We start from the raw sequence: 25868 nt of genomic DNA, 5'->3' as shown, positions 1-25868 counted from the left end.
AATGAGCCCCCTACACATGCCATTGTGTCAATTCTTCTCCACATGCAACTACTGATGTAAGGTAACGTTTCTCTTTCTCAAGCGTAGAATCACTTTAAGATATGCTACTGTACATCCCCCGTTGGGAGGCTAACTATATTCTGGAGCTGTAAGGAGAAAGATGACCTAATTGGTCTTTTCAGTGTGAGGAATAGTTGCCTATGTAAGACAAAGCCTCTAATATCTGGATCTCTGGTCACCCTATGCCATACCTATGCGCCTCAGGGCATAGTATCCAATATAACGGCACTCTTTGGCTGGATTTCTTTCTTACTTAATGTAGTGCATTTGTGTGGTTCCCTGTGAGTTATCACTGCTGTTCAGTGTGGTTTCTTGGTGCTAAAGGCCACCTATGCGGCATACAGAATCGCATGTCATATCAGAAAGAAGAAGAAGAAAATGTGCTGATAGCACTGTACAATTTATCTTAATACAGAGAGAGAGAGAGTTTATAGGACTCTCTCTTTGATGCAGAGAAAATAACATTTATTTCCCTGCAATTTAAACAATTGGTATCCACTGGTTCTTTGCAAAAACACTCCACTAGAAGAATGAAAGCCTGCCACATTTATTCAAGAAATCAATCCTTCTACTGGGAAATGTGCATTTGGCCTGCATTCTTAATAACCTTAAAAAAAATTAAAATTACAGAAAACAATTAAAACAACCCCCCGAAACCAAAGGTTTAGAAATATTGCCTCTTGTATTTTTTTTTACTGTTACAAGTAATACATTATTAAAGTGATGAGTATAATTGAGAGTTTGTAATGCATAAAAGATAGGGTTTGACACCCTTGATTTCACACTTGTAAAGGAAGACAGATATTTGTTAAAATGAAGGATGCTGCTGTAAATGTTGCCTTAGGGTATATAAAGGTTTGCTTAGAATTAGAGCTGTGAAAACCAATATGCCTTGGGCCCAGTCTGAGAGAGAGATCCTATTAATATGTTTGTATATATATATTTGATGCATGTGTGTATATTTATTATTTTATTTTATTATTTGTATTACAGTAGCACCTAGCGATACCAGCCAGATTGGGTTCCCATTGTGCTAGGCCTTGGATATATATACATGTTTACCATATTTAAAAAAAAAAAGTTTTTAGAGATGAAGGATAGTCTTGCGGTTAAAGTACTGGACTTGGACACAGGGATTCAGTTTCTAGCTCTGCCAAATGTTTAATTTGTGACTTGGGGCAAGTAACTTATGCTCCAGTTTAACAAAGATCTGAAGCATATGTGTAAGTCCATCTTGTATTCCTTAAAGCATTTAAACAGATGCTTAAGACTCACTGACCTAAGATGGCTTCAGTTACCCCGGTCTTCACTTTTTGCGCTGCGATAAAGCACCTCTTTAACGCTCCATAAGTTTCAGATGTCTGTGCATTCTAAATGACAACCTTTGCATATATACATGATATATATTTTGCCTCTAGGCCATTTGCATTATTAGAAGCACTCTAAGTACTACCCATCTAGGTCCAGACATCAATGGCTAGGCCTGCTTACTTTACTTGATGCCCTTTGTCCAAGATGAATGTGATGCACAGAAGAGAGAAGAGAAAATATTTTTTATTTTTAAAATTTATTTCCTGGCTACCAACAGAATTTTTCATATTCTCCAGCAATGTTACTTAATTTGCCCTTTTTGAGAAGACACCTTCAATACCTACCTTTATTCACATTTATTTACTTACCCGGGTACCTTTTTACAATGTAATCAGTTTCTGCCACTGGTCATCACATGTTTTGTTACATGTGCACTGCCTACTCTTTTAAATGCATCAAAAGGAAATAATTATCCTTGGCTAGAGAGAAAACATGCTGTTAATATGCGATATACCTATCGAGGTTTTGCAGGGCAGGAGTGGAATTGCCTCATGTCAGCCCAGCACTATGCCACTGATTTAGTCTTTTGCTTTCATGATTTAAAGGAGTCTTTTGGCAAATACATATGGATTCCTCCTCCCCCTGCTTCTAAAAAAGATTGTTGGGTGGGGAAAAAGCCAAACCTCCCAGAGCCTTGATTGGCATTCAGTGGGAGTTTCACACTGGTTGAGTACTAATGCACAGGAGGTTTGGAATCTGTAATGTTCCCATTTATGACACAGCATGAAGCAAGATTTAGGTGTGTATTTCTCAGTGAGGGGAGGATTTATTTAGGCAACAGGTTTTGATGCTTTTGTTGATGGACATTTCATATTAAACATAACAATCCCTAGAACTGAAGAATATATAATTCCATGCTTTTCCCTACAAGGGGCTGAGATCCTCTTATGAATCTGCTGAGAATCCACAAGTCCCAATTGTCCTGGAAGACGCTCAGCACCTGGCATAATTTCCCCTGGTTATAGCTATTAGGCACATGTTGCTCTACAGCAGTGGTCTCCAACCTTTTTACGCCCAAGATCACTTTCTGAATTTAAGGGCTACCCAGGATCTACTCTGCTCTTTCCCCAAGGCCCCGCCTCTTCCCCAAAGCCCCGCCCCACTCACTACATCCCCCTCTGTCCGTAACTCGCTGTCTCCCACCCTCACTCACTTTCACTGGGCTGGGGCAGAGGGTTGGGGTTTGAGAGGGGGTGCGGCTCTGGGCTGGGGCCGGGGGTTTGGAATGTGGGAGGGGACTCCAGGCAGGGGTGCAGGAGGGGGTGAGGGGTTCAAGCTCTGGGAGGGAGTTTGGGTGAAGGAGGGGGCTCTGGGCTGGGGCAGGGGGTTGGGGTGCAGGTGGGGGTATGGGGTGCTGGCTCTGGGAAGGGGGGTCAGGGCTGGGGCACGGGATTGGGGTGCAGGAGGGAGTTCAGGATGCAGGAGCGGGTATGGGGTGCTGGCTCTGGGAGGGGACTGGGGTTGGGGTGTGGCCTCCCACTGGGCGGCACTTACCTCGGGCGGCACATGGCTCTGGCGGCACTGCCCCTCTCTGCAGGCTCTGCCCCCACAGCTCCCACTGGCCACAGTTCCCTGTTCTTGGCCAATGAGAGTTGCGGTGGTGGTGCTTGCAGGCAGGAGAAGCGTGCCGAGACCTGTGTGCACACCTGCCCCCCATGGGGCCACGGGGCCGCACTGTCCGCTTCCGGGAGTCGCGTGGGGTCCGGGCAGGCAGGGAGCCTGCCTTAGTGGCAACCCCACTGCACCGCCGGAGATCGTGATCGACTGGGAGAGTTTCTAGGATCGACCAGTGGATCGCGATCGACCAGTTGGTGACCACTGCTCTACAGTGCTACCTCTTGAGAGGAGACACATTCCTCCACTAGATCCGTAATCTTCCCTCAGATTAGTAACTATGTGTATGAATATTTGAATTTTACTGGAGGCTGCTATTGATTTTTGTGGCATGCACACAAACAGATTTTTAAATGGTGTCTTGGAGATTAGACTGCAAAGTACTACATTTAATTAAGGACATTGAAAAACAAATGACTCACTTGCAAGTTCAATTTATCTTCCTCTTTTTAGCTGTGTTTCTCTGTGCTAAATGTATACATGGATGTTTTTCTTGGTTTAGGCAAAATGTTTGTTCGTCTGTGTATTTATCTTTTTGATCAGCTCTGATAGTGGGTGGATGGGTTGAAACCAATTTGAAGGACGCTGACCCCTCCCATTATGAATGGGTGAAAAGGTCAGCTTTCAAATAAAGCAACATCTTAATTTCATGACTAACATCCCATAAACTGAAAAACAGTTTGTTTTAGAAAAAGCCAAAAATTGTTTTAATTGTGATAAATCATGAAGTTGGAGATTCATAATCACTGGTGTATAAATGCAGACATTGTTTTTGGAACCATTCTGAAAACATAGCTTTTCACACTCTGCAGGTTCCAAGCTAAAAACGGCAACTTTGGATGGAAAAATTGGAAAGATCTTTTGCCCCCAGTGAAATGCATTGAAGCAAATTATACATAATAAAATTGGTGAGACACTGCGGGGAAGGTGGGGTGGGAGGGGACATGAAAGGTAAAATTTGGTTTTGCTAAAGGATAGACCAGGGGTGGGCAAACTTTTTGGCCTGAGGGCCGCATTGGGTTTTGGAAATTGTATGGAGGGCCGGTTAGGGCAGGGGGTCGTGGCCCGGCCCCTACCTCCTATCTGCCCCCCCCGGCCCCCTGCCCCCCCCCCCCCCCCCCGCTCCGTGCCCCCTTACCGCGCTGCCTAGAGCACCGGGGGCTGCCACTGTGCAGCACAGAGACCGGGTCAGGCCGGGCTCTGCCGTTGTGCTGCCCCAGGAGCTCACAGCCCCACCACCCAGAGCATTGTGCTGGCGTCTGAGCAAGTGAACTGAGGCTGTGGGGGAGGGGGGACAGCAGTGGAGGGGCTGGGAGCAAGCTTCCCGGGCCAGGAGCTCAGGGGCCAGGCAGGATGGTCCTGCGGGCCGGATGTGGCCCGCGGGCTGTAGTTTGCCCACCCCTGGGACAGACAGTCTAGCATCTCTGAAAGAGCGACTGTTCAGATATGTTCATTACCAAACCCCACACCCTTTTCTTTCTTAATCACCACAGGGCAAATCCTTCACTGTTGTAACTGCACACCCAATGTGATCCAATACATAAATATAATAAACTGTTCTGTGCATTGTACTTTGATTTTTTTGGATTTGGACGAAGTTGTCTATCAACGCTCTCCTTCCCTCCTTCTTCTTCCCCCCACCCTATGTCCCAAAGATATAGATTTGTCTTAAATGGTTACGCTTCTTGAAATGGATTATGCCTGAGGCCATTGACACTGACTCAATATTGAGTTAGAGAGAAACGTTTGGTGAGGTAATATATTTTATTGGACCAACTTCTGTTGGTGAGAGAGACAAGCTTTCGAGCCACACAGAGCTCTTCTTCAGGTCTGGGAAAGGTACTCGGTGTTACAGCTAAATACAAGGTGGAACAGATTGTTTAGCATAAATAGTTAACACATATTCAAAGGGACCATTCAAGGTGAAGTGGGCTGTTAGATATTACCTCACTTGCTTTGTCTCTAATATCCTACAAGTAAAATGGCTACAACAACACTGCAAACATCAATATTCAATTGTATATCTTAAACACAATGTGTTTCAGGGCAGGACGTTTAGACAAATTACAATCTTCCGCTACCTACATAAAAAGTGTGTCCTTACAGCCCAGTGTGTCCTTATAGTCCATAGCAGAAGAGCCTGTGATTTACCTTTAGCTGTCAGTGTAACTAGAAAATTGTGTCCTGGCTTCAGAGAGGAAGATTTTTTTAAGTCACCAGGAACTCCCCAAAACACCCAACTTGCCATGGGTTTTCTCTGTATTTGTTGTGGGGGCATTTGGAGCAAGTGAGAGTGAAGAACACTTGCAACTGTTGGAGCTACGGGTAGGGTTTTGCTGGTATCATGCAAGTATCTCATCCAGGCCTGACAGTCCTGTTCATTGCACTTTGCTTTCTTGTTTTATATTTCCACTGTTTATTTACAGCAGCAAATGAATAGGGACAGCCTATAAGGCTTATTAAAGAAGAGAATTAATTAAGAATTACAATTAAACTGGGGGGAGGAAGTTACACTGGAACTGGTATTTGAAAATGTTTCTGTGTGGTGTAAGTCTTAATGGTGTTTAGTAAATCATCTGTAAGAAATAATTAACTTTCTAGCCACTAAAAGGCTTTTCCCTTGAGTTAAGGATCAGATGGCATAATCTAGCTAATTATTTTTTTTATGACTTTCAAAGAGCAAATTATAGAATAAAATTCCAAATCACTTAATACTTAAAGCTCTTTGATTACATGCCATATACCATTTAAGTGGTTCCATATGCCCAATTGTACAGAGAAAGGAAAATAAAGTTAGGCCCTGGTCCTGCAAACTAATGCACTTGCTTAATTTTACTCATGTGATTTAAAATCTTTGGAGTCAGTGGAACTACTAGTGCATAAAGTTAAGCATGTTTGTAAGTTTGTGCAGAGTCAGGGCCATAGCGATGTATGAAAGTAACAGCTATATTGCACTTTGAGTTAAGTGAAGTTTACAGGGAACTAGCTGACTATCGTAGTGAATGCAGCATGCTAAATCCTACTAGAGATCCTGCATGAAATGAAATTGGTAGGGCACTCACTAACTCTGAAGGCTGGTAATGAGATATTGCATTTTTATCTCTAGGTTGTTGGTTGAACCCAGGCTGTAAGTAGTGACCAAAAATTACCACTAGTGGCTGTTCAGTTGAAATGAGTTTGATTGTCTGGTTAGTTTCTAGTAGATAAGAATCCCCATCACAAAACCACAAACTCAACTGAAACCAATTCACAACAACGTAGGCCAGCTCAGCAGATTGAATGAGCCAGGAAAGTAAACTACTATTGCACCCTTACACATGGACTCTGCAGGTCAAGATTGAGATAAGTTGGTGGGAGCTTGCATTGCCACTACGTGTGCTGTATCTGTTCTGTGGACAGTTTCCAGGATGTCTATCTGGCACCTTTCATAAGCAACTATTTTCACTTCAAAACGAGTCTGTAGCTTGCAGCTGAGTTTCTAGGTCCAGATGAATAAAAACTGCTGGGAAGAAATCTAGGCATGAGAAAATATAGATGATTTTTATCCTTTTCTGTGGAAAAAGTCAACCCTTTCAACAACACTGACATTAAAATTATTAGTGAGAAATACTTCCCCCACCCTGCCCCCTCAAGCTCTCACTATGACAGTTTTCACATTGGGTTGGATTACTGATGCTTCCACTTCCCAAACTCACAAATTGCAAATATTTTTCCCAAAGAAAATCTTGGGAAAGATTGCACATCATTTTTACCAATGCCTTCCCTGTGTGTGCAGTGTCCAATCAATCCTGATTCACTAGTTCACCATCTCTTCACTTTTTGCAGGGTGCCCACTTGAAGTGAACCCAATATAATACACAGTCCAACCTCTTTGCTTTCCGGTGCATTCCATCCTTCTAATTTCTGTCTTTTATATTGTAACATGATAGCAAAATGTGTCACATACTCCTCTAATGACTGGTGCGCTACAACATAACAGGCAACTATTGCTACTAGCTACTGGAGTTGCTACTTTAGCTTACATGGTAGAGGCCTGTGCTGTGTTGCTATTTGGATTCAAACCTTGCTGATGGACTGTGGTATGAGGGGGTTCATTACATGAGCTATTTGGGCAGACACTGCAAAAAATTATGGATTAATGGACCTCATGAATGTTTTAGCCAATATCAGAGAATATTGCCATGTAAATAATTATTTGGGTTTTGCATGTAGTGGTGCTGAAATGCTAAAAATACATTGGGCAAAGAATAGTTCACCAGACCACAGCTAAGGACTTTCCAAGAAAGATCACTTCATGGGTTTCACCACTACATGGAAATCTGACCTGTGTAAAAAGAGCCATAGGACTTCTCTGAATTAATTCCTGTTTGAACGAGACATAGTTTATAAAAAATATCCAATCTTGGTTTTAAAATTAACCAGTGTCATAGAATCCACCACAGTCCTTAGTAAGTTGTTCTAATAGTGAGCATTCTAGGTGTGCCGGAAGATTCTCATGCTGGCATATATTGCGGTATATTCACTGAGTCATTCCTCCATTGTTGGGGCAAAGCACCCAGAGAACTGGGTATGGGGAAGTTTGGTCTAAACCTTGTAGTTTGGGCCAATCTCAACTCAGAATATATACACTTCTCCTTAAAGAGAAGTGTGGCTGTTATAATGCATCATCAGGCTATAGGACTCAACAATAAAATACAACGGGAAGAAGCCCAAGAGAAATTCATTGTAAACAGAGCTCAGCACTCAGCCAGCATAGGCACACACTGCGGGCAGGTCTACACTACCTCTTAAGTCACTCTAACTTGCATTGCTCAGGGGTGTGAAAAAGGCACACACACCCCGAGCGAAGCAAATTACAGCGACCCTAAGTGCTGTCCACACCGGCGCTATGTCAGCAGGAGACGCTCTCCCACCGACATAGCTTCTGCCTCTTGTGGAGGTGGAGTAATTATGCCTTTTTAGTTTAAAAGGAATGTATAGTCCGGTTGTACACTGCTGGCCTGTCCCTTCAGAGTGTGGGTCAGGTCCTTTTCTCAGGGCTTCAGCTTTATTGCTTCCACATAGAACATCAACACACAACTGCACATCAATTGTCCCTTCCCCTTAACCTGGGGTCTTTTGCAGGAGCTTATCTATTCCCTACAGATTTTCTCTCTACAGGCCACTTGCCTGGGAGTCATACTGCTCCAGGGCCTCCCACAGGAGCTATCCTGCTTCCTGCAGCTCTCCCCACTTGACCCAGGGGCTTCCTGCCAGAGTCTGCCTGCACCAGGCAGCTCTCTTCCCATCTGAGTCCTTTGCTGGCTTTTATAATCACCTGATGCCTATCTGACCAGTTTCAGCCAGGATGTAGGTGATTCATCACAGGTGAGGTTGGGCCCAGATTCCTTTAAAGTGCTAGCCACCCTGCTACACTACTGTCTGTCATTTTAGATTTACCCACCATGCGGGTTATGGGCAATAATAAATGTATTTCACCACTGAGCCCCATTGGACTGTGGGTGTATCCAGTATATTGGATCATATATGTGTGTGTCTAAATATATCTACATTCCATACAGATCAATCTACCAGGAATAATAATGTTCAGAATAAAAAAAAATTTCACTGATAGAGGCACAAGAAAAAGGGCAAATGTTAAAAACGAAGGCAGGTCAGGGATAATCATTTCAATTGATGTGCAGAAAAATAATTCTACAAAGGGTAGAAATGTAATTTGTGAAGGGAAATTCATTGAAATGTCTTTTGATGCAGATACAACATTTCAGAACTCCCTGGCATATTGATACCTTTATAATTGCTGACATTTTGCCTACTGCATTGAAGGTCATTCTCTGTCTTGTAACCTGGCTACTGATTCTTCAACTATAGTGCATTTATTTGCAATGTAAGAACAAAAACCCACACTGAATTATTTTTAATGCACTGTTAGAGTCCGTAAAATATGCCACAAGATGACAATATACTCCCCATTAATTTCTAAAGCACTACATCATAGCTCTGGAAAACAATATTAGTGTGATTTGCTTTTGTAGCTACATTGTTTTGCCTTCAAAATTGCTAGATATTCCCTTGAGTATTTATACCTCAGCAAGCAGAAAGGGTTTAGCTGTTCATAAACAAATAAATAAAAAGTCATAATCTGTATGAAATGTTGTTTTAGACTTCAGTGTGATTTTGCATTTTAAAAAAGCCAGGACAAAAGGAGAAGCACTTGAGAGAGAAAGAGGGAATCCTTAAGAAACTAGTATTTAGTCTTATCTTGATCCTGTGGGATGTTGTGGGCCTTCTCCTCCCACTGACATCAGTACCTTGCAGATTTCAGTAGGTGAGGCAACTTATCTAATAGTCAGCAACAGAGTTGGGTGACATTTTTTGGATGAATAGGTTATTTGCCAAAACATGGAGTTTCGGTCAACCCCAAACTAGTCACAAATTTTGACACTAATTTGCTGAATGGTTTCAGCCAAACAAAATTTTCAGGACTTAGCTGCTGTGACATCCCCCGGGGTGCAGTCAGGACTGTGGAGCAACTGTGCTCCCTTTAACTCTCCTGCCTAGCCTGTCTCCTACACTGCCATGCTAGTGACAAGCAACCCTTTTTATTTAATGTTCGGAGCAGGTATAAAGGGGAAAAGGGATGGAGATGAGACACAGGATTTCTCATTTATATTTTTTAGAAGTGTGTTTTATATTGAAATATCTTTACAGGAACAGTAGTGCCGGTTGTTATACACAAGTTTAAGTGATCACTGACCTCTTACTAAGAATACAGTATTTTGCTTAGAGTCTTTGGCCCTTGCTTAGGACTGGAGATCAGATGTATGGACTTCTGGCTCACTTTCTCTCCATCTTCCCATTCCTGTGTGTGGGGTTACATCTTGTTAAACCTTTGAAGGGTTTGTCCCCCATAGCTTCTTCAGTAGTTAGCAAGTGTTACAAAATGTATCCATCCAGGACAAGCCAAGGAAAGAAAACAGGGAGGAAAAACATGCTGGTATTTCAAGTTTTCTATTCATCTGAGTGGGAGACTGCATTATTGTGCATTTAGCTTTGGGGGAGCAGTGTTAGGCTACACATCAGCAGTTCCAGCTTTTGTGCCTACAGCTCCAGAGCATGTGGTTGGAGGTGGGGGCAGGTCCCTCCTTAGGGGAATAGTTCCCTGAGGTAAGAGACTGCTGCAGCTCTCTCTGTATTTCTGCAAAGAGGGAACCAGCTCTGCTCCCCCATATTAGATGTTCCTGTGCTGCCTGCCAGGCCTCTCAGAAGTTCATGGGAGCAGCAAGCACAGAGCTCAAATTGGAAAAGCATAACCTGTCCATCGCTGTCTTTTACTGCATGTCTGTTTGGAGCTTAGTACAGTGGGTCCCTGAGCTGGCTAGGGCCTGGGTGTGCCATTGCCATACAATAGAAGACAACAGTGTTGCCCACCCCAGAGGATCAAAAATCACAAGTAAGGCTACAATTATGTCGCGGAATCTGTGACTTCCATTGACCTCCGTGACCTTTTCTGCCCCGGGGCGGGAGCTCCCAGCTAGCCCCGCCCCTACAGCTCCCAGCCCCCACCCTGGTGGGGGGACCCTGCAGCTGCCCAGCCGTGATGGGTGGACCTGGTTGCCCCAGCAGCAGCAGCAGTGGGTGCTGAATCCGACTATCCCTTTTGTCAGGGATATTTCTAGTGAAAGTCATGGACAGGTCATGGGTTTCCCTGAGTTTTTGTTTATTGCCTGTGACCTGTCCAGGACTTTTACTAAAAATATCTGTGACAAAAACTTTGCCTTAATCATGAGTCAAACCTCTCCAAAACTGAGACTGGCCCCAATATCCTGAGGTAAAAGAAATACTGTGGTTTTGATGTGCAGGAATTGTCATCTTCACATCTGCCCATCTCTCCTGCCCCCCAACTTCCTGTCAGTTCTGCCCCACAGCTGCCCACTCCCCCCATCAATTCTGTGACCCATCCATTCTGCCCCTCCATCTCCCCATCAGCTCTGTTCCCCCCAGCCTCACTTTGGGTCCTCCTGCAGCTCCTGGGATTCGTCACCCCTCCCCCAAAGGCTGGGTGGAGGCTGCATCAGGGTCCCCCTCACCTTCTTCCAGACTGGAGGGCAGAGCCAGGGGCTTTTTATCCACCTTTCTGGCTTAGCTTGAGTGTTGCAGGAGTGGGGAGGAATGGAAGAGCTGTCTGCATTGTCCACCGCAACGGAGGGGTCAAGAGGGGGTGCAGCCTCCCTGAGCTGCTGGGTGGTCCTCGCTAGGCAGAGCTGAAATTCACTAGATGGCTGGCGCTTCTTGTGTCATCGCCAGATTGGTTCCAACCCTGCCCACTTGATGCATGAAAAAAATCATGAGAGCTGGCAGTAGTGTGATAAGTGTATTTTTAATCACTTTGAAAATAGATCAATTTATAGGGCTTGTGCATGTCTGCTATGATAGCAAGGTTTATAGCAAATTGAAATCAGGTAGTAGTTTCCATACCTAGTGATAGTCTCCATAAGTAGTAGATATTATTTATCATTTGTATTGCCTAGGAGCTCTAGTCAAGAACCCCATTGTGCTAGGTGCTGTACCAAGACAGCTTACAATCCAAGTCATATGTAGTATGATTGATTAATTGTACTAGAATGGCATTTAAAAGCCGCTGTCTAGAATGGCTCATGACCGTGAGTGCCAAGCTCAGGGCAGACTGTTAAGAAGCAAACAGGTTGTGTGTTCTATACTGAGGTCAGGTCTACACTACAGACCTATGTCGGTATAACTACGTCACTCATGGGTGTGAAAAATCCACAACTCTGAGAGAGGTAGTTATACTGACCTTAACCCCCCTGTATAGACTGTGCTTTCCTGTCGACATAGCTACAGCCTCTCGGGCTGGTGGATTAACTATGCCAACGGGAGGGCTTTCTGCCATCTGCGTAGGCGCATCTTCACTTAAGCGCTACAGTGGCACAGCTGCGCCAATGCAGCGTTTTAAGTGTAGACCTGCCCTCAGGTTTCACCAGCCAAGTATCAACTGTGAACTCCACAAGCACTACAACAGCCTTAACATGGAGTCACAGACAGTCCCCTTGGGTACTCTGGTCTATCTTGCCATCTAGGCAAGCTTGTCTTTATGATAGATGGTCCCTTACACCAAAAATCACAACAATATTCAGGTTACTTCCAGTCCCAAATGACCAGTCATTTATCCCAGGACAATTGTACCTCAGATCTCAAACCTAAGCCATTGCTTGTAACCAGTCCTATAACACTAACTAAAGATTTATTAACTAAGAAAAAGAAATGAGTTATTTACAAGGTTAAAGCAGGTAACACACACACGCAAATGAGTTACAGTCCTAGATTCCAAAAAGTGATAGTAGCTGCTATAGCTCTATATGTCCTTTAGGGCTAACCCAGACTAAGCAGCTTGTGGATCTCTTGCTTTTGCTTCTGCTTAGAAAAATTGCCCTCTCCACATTCCAAGTTCCTTCTGGTCAGGGATTTTTATTCCCTTCCTCCAGAGTTCAAATTGATTGGACAAGTGTTGGTGTCCCCCAGGGTGAAAGTAATTTAATGAACTTACCAGTATGCAGGGCGGCCAGGGTCCTGGGCAAGGTGGGGGGAGGCTCTGGGCCCCAAGAAGGGGCGGGGCCTTGGGAGGAAGCGGCGGGGCCTCGGGTGGAAGGGGCTGGGGTCAGACTCCCCCCAGCCAGCCCTTCAGCGCTGCCTAGCCCGCACCGCCCTGGGCTCCGGCGGCAATTTAGAGGGCCAGGGGCTCTGGCCGCTGCTGGGAGCCCTGGGCCCTTTGAAATCGCTGGGCCCCTGGCAGCTGCCCCTTTTGCCCCCCCGTCCCAACAGCGGCCCTGCCGGTACGGTTGGCTTTTCTTACCGGTACGCCGTACCATACAGTACTGGCTTACTTTCACCTCTGCTGTCTTCTCTTCGTGGATTGGGGGTGGAGGGCAATCAACGAAGTCTTTGTCCATTGATGTTTCACAATGACTCATTTTGGTTTCAGTGGGCCTTCTTGTATGCACAATGAGCACGTTACATTAATTAATGCTTCTTTCCTGTTTTAGTTACACAGTTACAGAGGTGTACAATGCAAACACTCAAAATAACTTTATACCATGTGCTACAGATGTTATAAGTGAGAGCAATGCATGCAGCATCCTACCAGCATTTCATCAAGTCTAAACACTAAACACATTCTTATCAATTTAACATCTGTTTTAACAATGCTAACACACAGGTGAGCTAGACTGATTTCCAGCTATGCATTTGCAGGGTTGTCAGGCCTAGGGGCCTTGGCATGAGATGCCATCTAGTCTACCAGTATCACAACTCCAGTCAAGATCAAGGCCCCATGATACGAGGTACTGTATAAATGTAGCCCTCAGGCCAGCAAACACTTGGGTATGCGATTAACTTGACACACTTGAGCAGTCCTAACTGAATTCACTGGGACTACTCGCATGATAAACTTGTTCACAACCCTGAGTATTTGCAGATAATATAGTAAGAGAGTTTCTGCCTCTGAAGTTGCAAATGACAGGTATCCTGTAACATATATTTTAAAGAGAGACTAGTACCCTTCAAAAAGGGACATTGATGAAACTTTGTATCTCTACACAGGATTACCTGTCCAAAAGAATATCCATGCAAAAAGGCTATATTGCTGTAATGAATGCAGTGTTCTTTGTCTGAATGATTCATTAAGGTGCCTGCTATATGCTGAACAGGTCCCATATGGAGATTGAGTAACTGTCCTATTCAGCTGACACAAAGCGCAGCTTAGGAAACCCATGAATAAATAAACAGCCTTACACTTCCTGGCCCAGGCCTAACATAGAAATGGCAGGCTGTGCAGGGCCACTTTCCAGTATTCCAACATTGGTGGTGTCATCAAAATTGAGTTGGCACTGAAGAAGGAATCACACGTTGTGTAAGTACAGACATTTAAAGGAACCAGCAAGCTGAATGTTTGTTGCTAATGATTTGGATGTATGTACGTGGATCAGCTGTGTATACTATTCTGTGCTAATAATAAACCTCCATATGTTCTCAAGTTTTCATATTTATTAGAATTGCTTTTGTGCCACTGGAGCCTTGTGTGATTCTTTTGTTTGTTTGTTTCCTTTTAGAGCTATATTGTGTGGTACTAAGAATGCCTGTTGCTATTGTCTCATAATGATCAGGTATTTAATAGGCTCTTATGTTGACCACTTTGCAGGTAACAGATTGTTCATGCAGTCTGAGGTTTTGTGTGACAAAAGGGGCCTCAGTCAAAAGATATCTACAAAACTGAGCTTTGGTGAAAAAGATGCCTTAAAAGCTTTGATAGAACTACTTACTTATACTTATCAGAAATTGAAGCAAATAATGCTGTCTTCCAGATAGCTACTATTCTATGCTGTTTAATACTATTGTTATTATCATCATCGTCATGATTTATTATGTGTATTGGAGTAGCACCTATGGACCCCAATCATAGATGAGGACCCTGTTATGCTTCATGCACATAACAAAAAGACAGCACCTGCCCCAAGGAGCTTACAGTGTAGCATAAGACAAAAGACAACAAATGGATACAACAGACAGACGGGGAGTACAAGGAAACAGTGGGGGCAATACTGGTCAGCAAGAAAAGCAGCAGGTCTCAGCACACCAGCGGCTTGCCCATTGTCAAGTGTTCTGTAGGCATTACGGCGGAATCGAGTGTGAAGGAGGGTAATGACGTTTATGGGGAGATCTTGCCAAGGGGAAACATGGGAGAAAGTGCGAAGGTGCTTATTTGAAAATGTAACAAAAGGGTGATGAAGGCTGGCACTCTTGGCAGAGAGGAGGCAGGAGCTGATATCTCAATAGTGTAGAAGAGACGATAGGTGGGGCTGGTACTTAACATGATTTTGGGTAGTATAAAAATGACGACAAAGAATAAATCAACCCCCTTTTTGCCATCTTCTGACATGAGTAGTTTAGAAGAACATTACATGATCACACAAATGGATGACCTGTTTAATCAGCAAACTTTTACTCTATATTTCTTAATTTTGGAATGTGACTTATGTGCAAATATTATGGGGTGTTGCTCAGACACACCGTAGGTAAGGCTGAAACACAGTTTCTGTTTTAAAGCGAATTTTTCAAAGTGCTCTAAAATCCACATGCATATTTAAATTGGCCTGGAAAATGCCAGTAGATGGGCTGGGGGTGAGGTTGTGGTTCAAATGTTCAGTTTATGAAAAGCTGATAAGACATAGGGTCTGCTCTTTTTCCTATGAAAATCAACTGCAAAACACCCAACAAGTTCAGTAGGATAAGATCATGTCTAATATTGGTCTGAGCTTATAGAGTCTTATAACTGATGAAAAAGTAATTTAATCAACCTTTGGTATGTTTCCAATTGACAAAGTGCACCAGTATAAAGTTTACTGAAATGCTAGAGATGAAAAGGTCAGCCAACCTGTTCAGGTCTTCAGATTAGTGAGGCTTTTTATTTAGTTGCAGCAAGATTCATTTGACAACAATGGATTCAGTGAATGGAGATCTGTGAAAGATTTAAATGATTTAAAACCATAACTTCCCTGAGAGGAAGATAATTAGTTTACTGTTACAAGACTGGTGCTTATTCAAGATAAGTGGGGATTAATTTAATATTGAAAGTCTATTTTTAAATGTGTGTATGTATACACTGTATCTATTTAAAATGTATTATTATTTATACTACAGTACTGCCTAGGGACCCCAATCCAGGATCAGGGCCCCTTTGTGCTAGGTCTTGTACAAATGTAGTAGAAAAGACAGTCTTTGCTCCAGAAATTTTGCAATGTGGGTTCATGACAAAAAATAACACTCAGATGTAGGGATGCATGCATGGCTCTATATCCTTTTTTATATGTTGTGTTTAATCCATAGCAGTGAGAAACTAAAACTCACTAAATCATATTATTTCTTTAATTGCAACCTACTCTGTTAATTACAATATATACCTAGTACTCACTATAGACACACTCACTGATACACAATTACCATACCACACTTACGTGACTGGTGATGTGTTACACTTGTTTTAACTCATTAGGGCTGGCTTGTGAATAGGCATATGAATCTACTGGCTGAGGGCCTGATTCAGCCAATGGGACTACTCCCAATCTTAAAGTTATACATATGGTTAAGTGCCTTGCCAAATTGAGGCCTTCGAGGGGAATTAGCCCTTCTGATATTTGGGTTTCTTTCCCACACAAATTAAGTTTGTTGCCATCCTGCTCCTGCATTAACATTTCTTTTTTCACCTGGCTTAAGCATTTCTCTGTAGCATTTGTAATTAGGGACTCTTCTTCCTCCCCTCTCCTACCCTCCCCCCCCTTAACCTAACTTAGGGCCTGATGCAATTCTAGTTGAAGTCAGTGGAATAACTCACATTGACTTCAGTGGGAGTTGGTTCAGACTCATATAGTTGTTGCTGTGCATTAAGTGTATACTCTCCATATATGTATCTTATAAAATACACAGGCCCTGATTGACTAAGACTATGTCTACCCTACGGACCTTACAGTGGCACAGCTGTACCCCTGCAAGGTCTCCTGTATAGCCGCTCTACAGTAACTCCCCACTTAATGTCCTCTCGCTTAATGTTGTTTCGATCTTACGTGCCTGCTCAATTACAGAACATGCTCTATTTAAAGTTTGTGCAATGCTTCGCTATAATGTCATTTGGCTGCCAGCTTTGTTCACAGCTGGCAGCTCCCCTAGCCCCCCCCCCCACAGCGCCTCCCGCCCGCCGGCAGACCCCGCCGATCAGCACCTTCCTCCTCCTCCCCCGCCTCCTGCCTGCGGCAATCAGCTGGCTTGTGGCATTCAGGAGGGAGGGGGGAGGAGCGAGGATGCGGCACACCTCCCCCCTCCCTCCCCTGCCTCCTGCCCGTGGCAATCAGCTGGCTTGCGATGTTCAGGAGGCAGGGGGAGCCTGCGCGCCGTGTCCTCGCTCCTCCCCCCTCCCTCAGCCTCCTGAACGCTGCAAGCCAGCTGATTGCCGTGGGCAGGAGGGAGGGGAGGGAGGAGCTAGGACGTGTGGAGTAAAGGGGGAGGACGGGGGAAGAAGAGGCGGGTTAAGGGTGGGGACTTGGGGGAAGAGGTGGCGTGGGCGGGCCGAGGGTTGAGCCCCCCGCCCCGGGGTAGGGGAAGCTGCCGCTGCTGCTGTGCAACGTGCTTCTCCTAGCCTACAGCACCTTCAGCCTCCTTGCCTGCCTCATTGTCTCCAGTGCCAGTGGGCTGTGCCTGTGTGGGGTAAGGCGGGGGCACCTGCCAACTATAGTACTGTACTGTATGGCAAAAAAAAAAAAAATTCCCTGGAACCTAACCCCCCATTTACATTCATTCTTATGTGGAAATTGGATTCACTTAACATTGTTTCACTTAAAGTCGCATTTTTCAGGAACATAGCTACAACGTTAAGTGAGGAGTTACTGTATGCCAGCAGGAGAGAGCTCTCCTGTGGGCATAATTAAACCACCCCCAATGAGCGGCAGTAGCTATGTAGGTGAGAGATACTTTCCTGCCGACATAGCGCTGTCCACACTGGCGCTTTTGTCGGTGAAACTTATGTCAATCAGGGGTGTGAAAAAAACACGCACCCGACTGATAAAAGTTTTGCCGACATAAGTGCTAGTGTAGACAAAGCCTAAGCCTTTTGACAGGCCAGGTATGTCTATTGGAAGTGGTAAGAGTAAATGAATCACATTACATAGTGAAGTTTATAACAAACAGTGATTCATTTAAAATGTGATACAGTCCATGATGCAGCATTATAAATTCCCCTTTTCCTCTGTTTCCTCTCACTTTCCCTTCTGATTAAGTCATGGGAAATATGTCTTTAGTTGTCATTAAAATTCCTTGACTTGATCTCTGCTGACTTTAGTCAGGCAAAGTTCCCTTTTGTTTTGAAGTTTTGCCCAAGACTACAGGTTGTGCACTTCACCCTTTACCCAAAGCTTACTGAAGTCAATGGGAGTCTTTCCTTTGACTTCAACAACTCTGGATTGCCCCTAAACATTACATTTCTGACTGGGATCTTTAAGCTCAATACATGATATTTTGATTGTTGGCAAGAAAGGAAGATGCTAAGAAAAGTACAGTGGTAAGCATTTTGCTAGAGTTTGTATCTAATCAAACCCTAAAAACTGAGCACCTAGAGAAATTCACCCCTCTGCTGAGGGCCACAACATGCACCACTTAAACCTTATTTTGAGGGCTTATGTTCAGTTTCACTCTTCCTGACTGTAGTGCCTGAACATTTGTTCAGATAGGCGCGCTCTCAGTCCTGGGGTTCCAATTGTGAACAGTCGCATATGGTGTAAGAACTAAACAACCACCTTTGGTAAATTAGTTCCCCCCCATTCCTGTAGAAACTGAGTTGAAGTGGTGCATGCAACCAATGCACATTTTATTTTCACATATCCACTGTTATAAATTATGAGGTATGCTTCAGAGGATTGTTGAAGACTTATTAATGTAGTTTGGCTTTTAATGTGTAGGATATTTTTATTAACCATCACTTGCAAACCACGTATGGAGAGACATTCTATTAAAAACATCACGTAAATCAGTGGTTCTCAACTGGGGGTATGTGTACCCCTGGGAGTGCACAGAGGTCTTCCAGGGGGTACATAAACTCATTTAGATATTTGCTAGCTTTACAACAGGCTACATAAGAAGCACTAGTGAAGTCAGTACAAACTAAAATTTCATACAGACAAAATGAGAAAGAAAGCAATTTTTCAGTAATAGTGTGCTGTGACACTTGTATTTTTAATGTCTGATTTTGTAAGCAAGTAGTTTTTAAGTGAGGTGAAACTTGGGGGTACGCAAGACAAAGCCAACTCTTGAAAGGGGTAGTCTGGAAAGGTTGAGAACCACTGATGTAAATCACATTATATTGTGGAAAAAATGCATGCTGCTAGTTGGGGTTTAAACAAATGTAAGGATTTACCTGTTTTTGTTTTTTGTTTCCCTACAGTTTAGAAATGATCTACCATATTTGCAACCTGCAGTGCCACTGAAAACGTTAGAGCGGATCCAATTTTTAGAAGAGAAAACCCAGATTTTTCAATCTAATGTCACGACACTAACTCAAGAGAATCATCACTGGAGATTTTTAGTAAGTCCTCTCTGGTTATTCCTTTTTTATTACTTTAGCTGAATGGTGAATTTAGACACAAGTGTGATTTTTGCAGTCCAAAGTTTCCTTAATTCCAAAGGTTGCAGTGAACTAAACTCAGCCTGCTTTATTACTTTTGTTATGCTTTTGAATGTTTCGATACTTTGCATTGGTATCACAAGTTTTATAATAGAGTATTATTACAGTTTTGTACAGTAGTAACACCTGAAAAAAATAATAGCAAGAATCATATGGACCATATGCATAAATATGGAAGGAGAATTTACCGTTGATAAACAAAGTTGTGATGCATTGTCTTGGGCACAAAATCATAGGGCCAGAACCTCAGTTGGTGTAGTTCAGCATAGCTCCAAGCTCTGCCGTTTTATACCAGCTGAGGATCTGGCCCATAGATATCAGTTGGATTGTCTGGTTATAATTCAGAGCAGAAGTTGGATTTATATATTTGTACGTGGCATTCTCACTCTCTACAGATTACAAAATGTGCCATCAGTAGAATATTTTAGAAGAGGTTGTTTTCAGAATATAGTAGCTCTAGGAAAAGAGAACAGTTGTCAAAGACCTTTTTTTTTTAAAAGGTCTGAGGAGTAGTGTCTTGTCATTCCTAGACGGTCTGGTGGGGTTGGAGATACTCTGAATTCTTCCAGAAGCAGGTAGAGTGACAGGTTTTCAAGTTAGTTTGAAAGCAAATAAATGATTCATTCAACCAATTGCTTTAAAATCAGAATTTGCTGACTTTTTAAAGTTGATTGTTCAGATCTGCAAATGCAGCATTGAAATTTGATGTATACAAGTAATAGCTGTGTATCAACTTTTGCTTCTCACTGCACAAGGGGTTATTTCTGCTTGTGCTGTAAAAAGTGGTAAACACATTTTTTGGCTTGGTATTTCAGAGGAGAAATACCATTAAGTAGCGAAATAATATTGCAGCCTAAAACCAAATTGAACTAGTTGACTTATCTTAAATTGTTCAGGGTCAGTTTTCAGTAGAGAATGCAGCTGTGTATAGGGAATTGGACTTAGCGTGCACAGTGATGGCCTTTTAAAACTTGCCAATTGCCTGAGATAATTAAGGCCCATGATCCTACAATCGGATGTGAGTGGGTGGACTCTTCCATTGGCATGGATCAGAGTGTAGGTTGGGGGCTTAAATAAGTATTTGCAGTTAAATAACCTCACTTTCAGCTGTATTTATGGTATTTCCTATAAGCATGTGTATAGGGAAATAGAAGTTGGTTTTGAAAATCTGGAGTTACCCTTATATTTTCCAATTTTGCCCAAGATAAGCTTCTGAGGGCCACCACTATAGTATCATGGAGTGATAATTGCAATTATGTACCTGTTTTCCTGCCCACCTTTCTAAAACGTGTACCCTTCCTTATCAGCAACAGCTATTACTTTAAATTTAGTTTCTTCTGTTGTGAGTCTGCTGTATATTATCTGATTGGTGCTAAGAAATGCCTTTTAGTAAATTGACTGTGAATGCATGTTGTGTTTGTTAGCTTACGGTCTCATTGCAAGTGCAGGATTGGAAGGTGCATGGATGAGTTTAATATCATTTTTCTGTTTTTTGCCACATGGAAAAGAAATAGCAACCAATTAGATTCAATAGCGACATATTCTGTAATAAAAAGTATGGCTGAGTTTGGATCTGTTTTGTGGTCTTTCCTTTTTCTTGATGCTGCCTTTATTGTATGATTATAATGAGTTATTTAGAAAAGAGCAAAAACAAGTAATTGATTAATGTAAAGGAACAGTAAAACTTTGTTAACTGAGCACCCAAAGGACCCGCAAAAATCTATCATCAAGGGGAGGTTTATCTTTCGCTAAAAGCTGAGCCAAGTTGTACTCTAAACCTCACGAGACACTTTAAAGAACACACAAGTTAAAATGTTAGTGAATGGAGATGGCCTTTAGGGCGTGGACATATACTGAACAACGTTGGGATAGGGACCTACTTAAAAGTTACCGTAGGTGGGTTACTCCTTGATGAAATATATTTAAACTATTTCATAATTCCTGTTGACACAAAGTGAAGTTGCAGATGCTCAGCACCTGTGTCTTGCAGGATTGGGTCCATATTCTGACTTGGACTTGAGTTCTGTCCCTGGGCCTGTCTTCATCTAGCACAGAGTCTCAAAGGTTATGTATTCAGATGTACTAGTTTAAGAATATAGTTTAGGCCAGTTACAGTGTCTGTGTTCAGAGTAATCTGAAACCTGGTAAAGCAGGTTCCTGACCCTTTATTTAGATCTGTACCTCAGGACTTAATGTCTCAGCTTAATGCCATTTTATCGGGATATATTCATTTCAAATGAACTGGGATGTCATTACTCTCCAGTACTAAATCAATTGCACATTTTTAATTGCATTTGCAAAACAAAATTTGAAAACTGGATGTGCTCACTTGATCTCATAAAGTCCTAACTTTGGCATCCATCATTTTCAGCTCTCCAGTGATAAAGATAATTTTATTAGTCCTGTGTTAGGTCCTTGTTTTTGGTATATTGAACAAATTGGTAGGCTGGCAAATGTGGACTGTAGTGATGCTTCTTTGATATCTTATAGTGGTGCATAAGTTATGCCCAACTTTGTGTGTGTGGGAGGCGTGTGTGTGTGTGTCCTGGAAAAGAGGGCCAGGTGTGTAATTTGTTGCTCATGTGTCATATTTATTAGTGTGCCTGAAGATATGTAAATATTTTAGCTTCCTTATTTGTACTTCAGTAAGTCAACTTCAGGCCTTAAAGGGAACAGGATAAATATACATTAAAGTAATGTACAAGCATTAGAGAGTCTCTTTGTTGAAAGAGAAACGTTGTATACAGGTCACTGTAGGAAGTACTGTCTTTTGAATGAGGCATAATACAGTTCCTAAGCACTGATTGTTATTAACAATCCAGTAATATTTTTTGCAAGAGTGAAATTTAAGAGAGATTCAACCAATAATGTCTTACAGGAATTAAATAGGGCTCTATAGAAATTACTTTAATCTCCTTTAGAATTTGTTAATGAATAGTGCAAATCTATAGGTTTTTTTAAATTTTGTGGCAGTCTCTCTCAAATTTTATATGCTAGACAGATATCTACCCTACAAAGTTATTTTCTGTTGAATTTTAAGGAAGCTGCTACGTAGTGGTGGTGCACACCTGCTAAACAACTTTTGTATTCCACACCATATTTAACTGCATTTCACTGGTGGTTAGTTGAAATGGTTCCTGTATTTATTCAGGATTCAGTCCTGCAAATAGAACTGCACAGCGTCCTACTTAAGCAAATGGGACACTGTGAAGGGCTAAGGATCCACAGATATAGATCTGTTTGCAGGCTCTGGCCATAGTTTAAGCCCTTTCAGATCCTTTGGGATTGAAAGCTGCTATTGAACTGTAAGATATTGTGATTGTGAGTAGCATGTATGTTGGCTAGTTATTTGGTATGCATTTTTTGGTTTCCAGATAATACTCAGCACTTACACAGCTTTTGATCTTCAAAGCACTTGGCAATCATTAACTAACTAATTTGAAAGAAAATTCCTAAAAATAAACCCCTCTGTAGATAAGAATAAATGAGACTTTTTTTAGCCTGCTCTTCTTATTCTCCTGACATTGCACCTCATGGAACAGCAAGTGAAGGCATGACTCTGACACTTTGCTTAAAAGCCTGATTTCTGAAGCTTGAGATTCTATATTTGGTGGGGAATTTATCCATTTGAAGGATTGGAGTTTTATTCCATCTGAAGTATTTATGTTTAATATGATGGGAGAAAAGTTTATAAATGTGATGTTTTGAACTACTATTAATGCCTGCTTTACATCTCTATAAAACGAATAATTATACAGCTGTGATGTGAACTGAATATTCATTTTTGATGAAAAATGTTCCTATTCAGGTGAAAAGTAAATCCTGTATTATGTGAGTTCTGTTGACTAGAACACATTTGAGAACATAGATAATTGGTAGTAGAGTTATCATAGCTAACATATGGGGCCAGATTCTGATACCATTGAAATCAATGTCAAAACTCTCATTAATTTCAGTCGGTCCAGGAATTGTGCCCAAAGTGTGTATTCTTAATGAAGAAGAACCCTGAGTGACTGGATGGCTCCTGGGATTGATAACGGGGCATAGTGCTTATTATTTGTAGGTTGCTAGTTCTAGTCAAGCACAGATTAGACAAGAGTCGATTTCATAAAGCCCTCCTTCACAGGCAGTGCTAATTGACACCACTGTTTGAAGTCTCAGCCAAGAAACTATGGGATGAATGTACGTGAAGACTGAATGACCAGTTTTACTCCTAAAGATGGTTGGCTTAGGGATATTTGTGGGGGAGTGAAGTAAACTTAAACTGCTGTTGGCTGGATGGTAACAGCCCTATGAATAAACAACGAACTTTAGTTTCCAGGGTTGTCAATCTGGCCTCTCAGAATGACATCGGCTCCTTGGGGATAACGTAGTTTTCACACCCATTCATTGTTTTAATGAACTGAAAAAGCTACATCTGCAATGGTACATTTAATCATGTGAATTGAAGGTCAGAAAACATTAGCTCAATTCTCCTTCCTGGTGCATTTTATTTAAACAAATGTTTCATTGAGAGAAAAATCCCATAGTATCTTAATAAACAACTAGATGGAATCTATTTCCACAAACATACATCCCCTTCATCTTCTATCATTAGCTTGCTATGTACATAAATATAACTGGGGCTTGCACTAGTTACCTGTTAGTTACTAAGCAACAGTATCATTTGCCTCTGGCTACAGCTGCTAGTAAATGACTTGTAGCTCCCTGATTGTAAATTAAAGTGCTCTAAGTTTGGAATTGAGGCTGTTAAAGGACACTAATGCAGGCATAATGCCATTTTCCACCTGTAGCAACAATGCGTCAGAAGAGCTACTCAAGCAGCATCAGTTTGCTGGGTTATGCTTGTATATCAAAAAATTATAATTGCTTTCGTCTTTCCCAATCCATAGTGTTCTCTCCAGTACATACTGTTCTTTGTTTTAAGTCTTCCTGTCTCTACGTAAAAGGAAAAAACAATATGCATTATGCATTCCAAGCATTTACTTTGTTTTATTTTTTGCAAGGTTGGCAATGCTTGATGTTCAGCATGTTAGGCAAAAGCTCAGCTGAAAGAAAAATGTAAACATAATTTAAAAAAATATAAATACTGAGAGTTTGGTTTGCAATTCCGAGACACTTCTGATTTAGGATGGCCAACTACGGGGCTGAATGTTAATGCATTACCGCAAAGAAAGCAGGCTTCAGAAGTGACATTGTGGATAGACTGCCCTAAAAAGAAACTTATTAAGATGAGTTTTCTTCCCCATTCCCCCTGCAGCACATATATATTTCTTTGCAGGAAGGAAACAATGTCTGTGGATTAGAGCAGCATTTGGCTTTTGATACATACCTCTGTAATGTAATGGCTTGCCATATAGGCATTCACCTTTTTGTCATTTTTGTGTGTCTTTGTGAATAGTGTTTGGGCTTTTTTGACAGCCTTATTTCCCTTGGCAATGCTGTCATTTTATTCTTCCTTTCCACAAATGAATTTACTTGCATAACCTTTCATTTCTGGTGGTGTTGCTCTGGAAATAATTATTCTCTTTGCAAACGTGGAAATCTGACTTGACTAGATTAATATAGCACTGGTAGAATAAAGAACGTTCCTATCTACAAGTCATCAAGAGAAAGTTCCATTAAAAGTAGAACTGTATTTAGTTTAAGGGGAAGGGGAGAAGCAAAGCTTGTTCCCCTCTCCCAAAATTCAACAAGCTTGTTACATTCTTGAATGTGACTGCGCTAAGGCTATAAAAGGTATTTAAAACCTCAAGCCATTCAGAAATATCCGGTATAAGGAAAAATAGACTGAGTCACTGTATTGAACTAATTAGCTTGAAAGCTGGCTGACCTTTTCTCAATCCCCTAAAACATAGTTATTTCAGTGTTGGGAGTTTTAAAAAGATAGTTGACCTAGAAATACTTTTTTTCTAATAAAAACTTCCTCTCTCCCCCTTTTCTCCCCCCCTTACTGTCATGGAATAAACGGGCATCCTATCTTTCTAATGCATTAGATGGTCTGGTTAATATATTCCTGATTTCAAAAAAAAAGGTTGCAAATAATTCCGAGTAATGTGATGCTCCATCTGATGTAAACAGGGAGGAAAAAAATCTATATTAACAGAACCCAGTTTTAAAAATTGAGCTGCCTGTGGCCATCGGTAACTATTGATTTCAGCCAAGAATATTACGCCCTGTAGGATTAATGGCCAAATCCTGCTAGTCTCATTCATGTGATGCCAGTGGGAATGCTCACTTGAATAGAGTGAGCAAGATTATGCCCTTATTTGCTATTTTTCTTTAAGATTTGGGGGCCTTCACGGGTTAGGGGTTATTCACCCTGAGTTGTCAGGATCATAACATTATAAGACCCAGACATGAGGGCAGAACCAAGTGTTGCAGAAACAGCTGACTGGTGTTGTGGCTGAGTTCAGCCACTCCTCTGCTCTTTTTTTTACCCCAATTGTCTCCTCTTTTCCTTCTCTGCCATTTTGAAACCCAGTATAGCTACACTGATGAAAGCACTAGGGCCGAGGCGAAAGATGATCTTCTGGACCAGGATATAGGAGTTGAACCCATATTTCCTGCCTCTCTCACAAAC

General features: G+C 42.1%; 1 protein-coding gene across 3 annotated transcripts in view; it reads left to right on the top strand.

Moving 5' to 3' along the window:
- RIMBP2 (RIMS binding protein 2) overlaps positions 1-25868 on the top strand; it is a 302398-nt gene that overhangs the window by 55933 nt on the left and 220597 nt on the right. For all 3 annotated transcript variants that reach the window (XM_029912642.1, XM_029912641.1, XM_026656926.1), the window contains exon 2: positions 19046-19186. The gene's annotated coding sequence lies outside the window, so the exon portion shown is untranslated. The remainder of the gene's footprint in view (positions 1-19045; positions 19187-25868) is intronic.

This window comes from Terrapene carolina, unplaced genomic scaffold (assembly GCF_002925995.2).
Source record: "Terrapene carolina triunguis isolate 2854851 unplaced genomic scaffold, T_m_triunguis-2.0 Scaffold234, whole genome shotgun sequence".
Lineage (NCBI taxonomy): Eukaryota > Metazoa > Chordata > Testudines > Emydidae > Terrapene > Terrapene triunguis.
The sequence above is the reverse complement of the archived record's forward strand: the minus strand, read 5'-3'. Positions and strand labels throughout refer to the sequence as shown.